This window comes from Diabrotica virgifera, chromosome 4, assembly GCF_917563875.1.
Source record: "Diabrotica virgifera virgifera chromosome 4, PGI_DIABVI_V3a".
Lineage (NCBI taxonomy): Eukaryota > Metazoa > Arthropoda > Insecta > Coleoptera > Chrysomelidae > Diabrotica > Diabrotica virgifera.
In genome coordinates, this window is record NC_065446.1 from 93,391,894 (window position 1) to 93,399,359 (window position 7,466).

General features: G+C 34.1%; 1 long non-coding RNA gene across 1 annotated transcript; it reads right to left on the bottom strand.

Moving 5' to 3' along the window:
- Window positions 1–635: 635 nt before the first annotated feature.
- Window positions 636–4,842, bottom strand: LOC114342862 (uncharacterized). The gene is made up of 2 exons (XR_007697489.1): window positions 4,681–4,842; window positions 636–4,525 (listed from the first exon to the last, which is right to left on the bottom strand). It is a non-coding gene; the product is annotated as an uncharacterized LOC114342862 (long non-coding RNA).
- Window positions 4,843–7,466: the final 2,624 nt, after the last annotated feature.

Sequence of the window (7,466 nt, forward strand, 5' to 3'; positions counted from 1 at the left end):
GGTGAAGTGCTTTTTTATATGTAAAAAAATTGACAAATCTTTGTATGTTCTAGTTTTTGTTGTGCAAGATTTTAAAAAATTTTAATTTTAAAAAAAAGTTTAGACCGCGAAATTATAATGCAAAATCTAGTAAGTCAATTTGAATGAAATTTGGTGGACGGTTTTAGCACATTACAAAAATGTTCTAAGGGAATTAAGAAGGTTCCAAGTGTAACCTAAGTGATGGAAAAACATTGAATAAGGACAGGCTTGTTTTGCCCCCTTATTTTTATATTTATTGCTATTTTGCAGCAAGGGTGATAAATTAAAACATTTTTATCCAATCGTATCTGATAGAAAATTTAATTACCTTTGTTTTATTCCTGTACGACTTTGTTCCAAAATGAATCATTTTAAAGTTATAAGCAAAGAAAATAGAAAGAAAAAACGAAATTTTTTGAAATTTTTAAATATTTTATTTTTTTTATTAATATTCCGGGCATATTTGAGAAGGAGCATAAGTCAATTATTATTAACGAAGTTATCACCTAACTTTATCCGCAAAAATCCGAATGCCACCTCTCACATCCACCTAAAAACAGATCCTTCCTGGTCTATATACTAATGGCAAAAAATGCAACATCTAGAAGGACAAATATTTTTTTAAATATTTATTTATATAAGTATACATTATAATATTTCGTCAAAAAATAAATAATGAGTGGTTTTCTATTTCTATACACTCAGTTACTTTATAGGGCATAGATCTAATTAAGTGGTCTATATCATAATGCGAAATACTCATCTAGATTCTTATGGCATGCCACAGGTCTTCTAAGTTTGTTGGAGGAAGTGGCAATCGATTTATGATTTATGTTTCGACCTACCATATTATTCCACACATGTTCAATTGTTGACAAATCAGCTAATCTTGATAGCCACTCCAAAGTCACTATACCAGATTCTTGTATGAACTCTATGGTTTCACGGGCAATATGAGGTCTTGCGTTATCCTGCTGAAAGATTACATTTTGATTGGTTTGTAGGTAGGAATAATGTAAAACCGATTAAAGTAAACCGAGCTGTCAGAGTACCTTTAATAAGAACTATAGGTGATCTGCCTTTTCGGCCTTTTCAGGCCTTTATTTCGTCTCTCACCTCGAAAACGTCTTACCCGTATGCGCCCATTAGAGCCTCCCATCCAAACAAAACCTATATTTATCACTGAAGCAGACAAAATTCCATTGGCCATTCCAGTTTTGCCTAGCTCTGTACCATTCTAAGCGTCTAGTCTTATGCTGTGGTGTCAAACACCAAAAACGGACTTCTTGAGGCTACTTTTCCTGTAGCTGAAACTAAATAACCTCTTACTTGATTATACTGTCCCGTTAATCCCTGAGTGCAAGAAGTATAAGATGGCGTAAATCACTGCCTTAAAATATTCTAGGACGCCCGGACACTCCACGACGTCGATAAGTCTCATCATTGGACCACCTTCTCCAAACTTTTAACACCTTTGATGGATTAACTTCAACTCTTCTTGAAATTTCCCCTTAAACCAAAACAGGCCTCTTTCATGCCTACAATGCATCCTTTTCGAAGTAGCGTATAAATGATGAAATTACCGAGGTCCACGGAACTCTTGGCATTTTAAATTTTTTAGCTTAAATCAAAAACAATTCAAAATGACTAAAAATTAGAAATAAACTAAAATTAAATAGACATAAGGTATCTGAAGGTAATATCGCCAAGTTAAGGTTTAGAATTTTTTGTTGGATAGTGGGTCATATTAGAAAAGATGTCACAACTTGAGCTATTCAATGAACTACTTGAAATTATGTAGAATCCACTAAAATAATAACTTGGGCATTTTTACACTTTTACTGGACAATTTAAAAAAAAGTCATCTTTGGCGATATTTCCAACCCTTGTTGGCAATATCGCCAGCCTATTATTTCGAATTCAATACGGTCTAACAATTGAACATTATACTTCAAAATGATATATTTGCTGAAAAATAACAATAAATAAGTATTTAAGAACAATAAGATTTTTGTATCATAATCTGGAGTGGTTAGCATATCTGAAAATAAAGTGTCATGTTTTTCTTCATCTGATGTTTCCATCTCACTTAACACTATATCATCAGAATCACTGTTGCTTGTCGATGACTCTACGGCAGAGCGCTCTTTAATTTTTCCAACCTTCGACATAACGCAACCTTCTCCAAGGGATGGTAACGCCAAGGCGTTATTACCATCCATTGGACTTGGCGATATTACTGACATGCACATAAATTGTTTGTAATTTGGTTTTTGAAGATAAGCAAAACTATCTTAAAAATCTGAATGCATCATTTTATTCCTTAGGAAACAAAGTACAAATCACTGAAATCTAATAATATTACTCATCAATAACGCCGCTCCAATCTAATAAACACAAAAGATGTAAAATTATAAACGGTACTCCTTCTACACCGAACACTGATACTCAACTGTCCTAAACACTGCTGGCGAATCTAAGGTCATCGCAAACATGCTCAAGTGATTTAGAATACTATGAGGAACATACCCATGTTACCATTTATTATTTAGCAAACATACTTTCTGAGAAATCACGAGTTGGCGATATTACCAAGCTGGCGTTATTACCTGCACATACCTTAAATAAACTTTCTTGTTTTTGCGAAAAAAAAAGAGAAAAAAAATTTCAGTTACAGAAAAGATTGCGAGGTAAAATCGTTTATCCCATTTTCATTTCCCCCTCTGTTTGCTTTCGTTTCATCCCATATTACACAATACTATTATATCCATCGTATAAAGTGTAATTCAAAGTCCATCATTTTCGCTTATAAAAATTTACACATTTGGTCAAACATGACCGGAAGGCCATATTATGACTATATACGCCTATATATAGTTGGAAGGCACTTTTATAGATCACCAGTCGGTACTTTGTGCTTTATATTTGCTTTTGCTTTGGCCATATCAGTAGATTTAAATTTATATCTCTTTTCTGCTTCTTTTAAGTGCGTATCTTTCTCATTTTCAAGCAGCTGTTTCTCAGAATTATTAAATTATTATCAATTGCTCGTATTTTAGCTGCAAACATATCGCAGTCGGCACAAGTGTCTACCTCTGGGGGTTTAAATGTTAAATTAAATTGCTTATTAAATATATCGCGATATAGCCCGGGCTTTGCTATGAATTCAGTAGCATCATTTATCATTATTCTCTGTTTATCCCGTTTGTACAATTTATACATTTTTTCAATATTTAAATCAGGTCCTAGATAATTCTTTTTGAACCTTTCCCGATTGTAGTGACACTCGTAATTCGGAAAAGATGAAATATGTGATACCGCAGAATCAATAATAATAATTATTGTTTGTGTTGTCTTATTACTTGGCTCATGAGTGCCCCTAAGATTCTGTTGAACCATGCCGCCATCCTGTCGCTTTGATAAAGCAGTTTTCACTACTTGTTGTGAAATGCTTAACGTGTTTAAGAACATGGTTTTACATACTATATAATAATAATATTATAATAATATCGTATGGCATTTTTGTCGGGGAGATCCTTTCGGACAGTTCCGGCGCCATTTACATCTTTAACCCTGTTTTAAGTAACTAGTGCCGATGTACACTAGCCCAGGGGACCGACAGCTTAACGTGCTCTCCGAGGCACGGTGAGACGGCCCGTGTCATTATTGGAAATGAAAATGGTTTGTCTTTGGCAGGGCTCGAACCCACGTGCACTGGCGTATGAGGCCAGCGATTATGCCGTTACTCCACGGCCGCTCAACGTTGCTCAGCTGTTTTACATACTAAAGTTCTATTACCATTAATTACAAAAGAGTAGAAAAAAGTATTTGATCTTAGTTTAGATTCATCTCCTGAGCGCAACCTATGTCGTTCTGTTGGTTTCGTTTGGACAAAAGTTAATATAAATTGTCGTTTGATGTTATAGTCTGCTGTATCATTTCAATATTTTTTGAAAATATCTTCCCTTTGAGCTTCAGATAATTTTGAACTACATTTCATGCTTCAATATGCGGAATGCATGGCACTTTTAAGTTTTTGCAAGGAACATTCTTACCCTTCCTACGAACATAGGCCCTTCCACCAGCATAGTTTCTTTTTCTCTCATTCGCTTTCCAGTGAAGAGCATGTCTGTTTCTTTCCTGTATGCTTTATTTTTGTTTTATTGACAAATTTCCTCTTGCTCACTAGATAATTGGGATTTATAACCTTTTCTACTGTATTAGTTAAGGAGTCGGGTACAGCATAAATTTACTTGGCACACCTCTGGTAATGAAGATAAAGGTACAGGCAACCTACTTCCACTTTCATCTGAATCAGTGTCTGAGTCTGGTTGATAATCTTTATTCTTTATTGAATCATCGCTGTCACTTAAATAAAGGTCGGCACTTACCACAGAACTTTGGCTATAGTGCGTTTCTTCTGCACCACTAGCTGATCTTATGGATGCATCTTGGCCGCATATATCGCTAAGTTCTTGATGTAGTAGGATTTCTTTATCTGAACCTGCAATAGATATTTTTGTTACAACGGAAGCAGAAATTAAATAAAATAATTATTAATAAAGATCTTTTTTTACTAACATTTAGAAAAGCAGTAAACATTGCATTTAGATTTTCTCGCTGACTGAAAATAATAATAATTTAGTGATAAAAACTTACTTTTTTTAATCTGGGGTCTGTGTTTAAATACTCAGGTGTATCGGAGAACGACAATTCTAAGATACTTAAACTTCTTTTTACCGCTAGTAAATACAATTCACGACTATTAATCTCACTGGCCGCTCTTTACGAACTGTAGGTATTAAGATTAGCATTCCTACTGTCAACGGGTACGCCTGGATTATCTAGTAAAATTTAAATTTTTATATCTTTATTGGTATTGCAAATTTGAGACGTGACTTTTTACGAGATAAGGTTTATCACGAGATAACATTTAAAAATATCATATTTGTTATTCTTTGAACTGAGAAAAATATATCCGTTGTTTATGGTTCCGTCGGTACCCAAACAAATGCGCCTGCAGTTTATTTTTCACAGAAGGCTGCTTTTATTGGATTTTATGGCTTCTTTCAATTCTTTAGAAGCGATAGTCATGTATATTTAATGTTCTACTGATCGCTTGAAGTTAAGAGTTGGCAGAAAAAAGATAATAAATAATAAGAAAAATACTTATAGACTAAATACAATAGGGGGTCCATGGCCCCGTTGACCCCCTCTGTATCATCGCCTGCTTATACCTTATACATTTTACAAAGTAGGTATTGCATTTTTTTGCCATCAGTAAGTACCTATATAAATTTATTTGACAAAATATGGCAAGTAATGAGAATAAAAATGGTAAGTAATGCACATATTTTTTTCGGCTAACGGAAGGTTAACCATGTCCATTATAATTATAATGTATCTTCAACATCAAATCCCTAAACGCCCTATTTAACATAATATCTGGCAACTCCGCGTTGGTAGTCTTGAATGCCCGAGTAGCCACATGAGAAGAAACACCCTCTGACCAATCGAAGGGTGGGGGAACATTCCCACGGTATGTATTGGAATTTCTTCTGGTTTTTTAAAAACAATCATTTGATGAATGTCAACTGAACTAAGTTCAAGGATTGTGGTGATGATATACTGAAACATTTTGGGAAGCGAAAATTTGAACTATATTTTTTTTTAGGTTTTTTTTGTGAGTTTGTTGTGGTGTGGTTGTGCAAACATTTTTTGGATATATGATTTTAAAGTGAGGTAAGTTTATAAAAATTTAATATTATATATCACAAATTTTAGTAATGTAATAATAATAAACATTGCTTTAGAAATATATTATTTACTTTACCTATCTGTGGCTTTACACAGCATATTCTGTTTGCCGCTTACCACATCCCAATCTGCATTTATTGTTGTTGTAGTTGTATCATATATCTTCTTCAGTGAAGTCTGTTTTTTCCATTGCCATTTTTATTTGTACGTTCCACTGTAACCTAAGGCATCCTATTTTCATCCTTCTATTTGGTTTCCATTCCAAGTTCTTAGCGGTATTCTTGTCCCGTCCATTCTTCCCATATGTCCGTACCAGAGTAATTTTTGTTTTTCTATTTCATCGTTGTGTCTCATTCACATTCGTTTTAGTTCTCTAATTCGTTCATTTCTTAGTTTGTCCGTTAGTGTTAATCTACAACTTCTTCTCCAAAACATCATTTTCATTGCATTTATTCTGTTTCCATTCTCTTAGTTGTCATCCACGTCTCTGAGCCATACAGTGAGCAGCTTTCCACTATTGTCTTAAATATTTGTTGTTTAGTTTTGCTTGTAATATCGTCGCTCCATATAATCGGGTGTAATTGTCTTTCTTTTTTGTTTATTTTATTTATTATATCCGTTTCACCTAATCCTGTATTTATTAAAGTTACCCCTAAGTATTTAGATTCATTTGATTGTTTTATGGACTGGTTATTTATCTCCAGGTCTTCTGAGGTATTTCCAATGACGTGAATTGCGTTCTATTATGATTCATTAATTTCCAATCCCTAGCTCCCAAATTCTTCTTCTAATTTTTTCATCATTTAGACCGACGTCGTCTTTGTCTTCTGTTAAAATTATTTGACCATTGGCAAACAAAAGGTTGTGTATGGATCAGTGACATATCCAGAAATTTTTTTGGGGGGGGGGGTGGTCATCGTCCTTGAGGGTTGAGGGTGATTTAATTACTTTTCTCTGATGCAAGGCCAATTTTATTCTTACCACCCCTAGGATAAGTGAGTTATCAATTATTTTTTGGATGAGCCTAAATTTTTTTTCTTTGACGGCTCTCGGTTTTTGTTTTTTTAGGATTATTGAATTGATATCTATTTTCGTCTGGAGGAAGAGGCATGACCCCTGTGACACCCCCCTGAATGATATACCCCCCATTGATATGGATATACTTAGTTGTCGTCAATTTTTACTCCCATCTGTCCAAATTTCCAAATTTCATCTATAAGAGTTTAAATAATAAGATTGGTGACAGGTAGCTTCCTTGTCGAAGTCCTTTATAGACTAAACGGTTCTGCGTATTTTTTTCTGACTTTAATTCTACATTCATTGTCATCGGTAAAGTGATTTGACTGCATTTATGTAGCTGATTTTTATTGCTTTTCAAAGGTTTTTGACTAGAACATTATCAGGTCAGACACTATAGAAAAAAAAAATTTGAAGGCACTCGTGGGAGTGCCGACAGAAGTTAAAACTTCTTATAGTATATAAATTACGAGCTCAATGCTTTTTCTCCATCCAAAAAGAAGTGCTATACCCATATCATATACGCGATGCGTATGCCCTATGCTATTTATGTATACATACACATAATTTATATACGTACAAAATTTATTTCAGCGAAGTGATGACGGTCGCAAATTCAATACTTTTTCATCATCCAAGAAGTGCACAACGTCCCTAAAGAAATTTTCAAT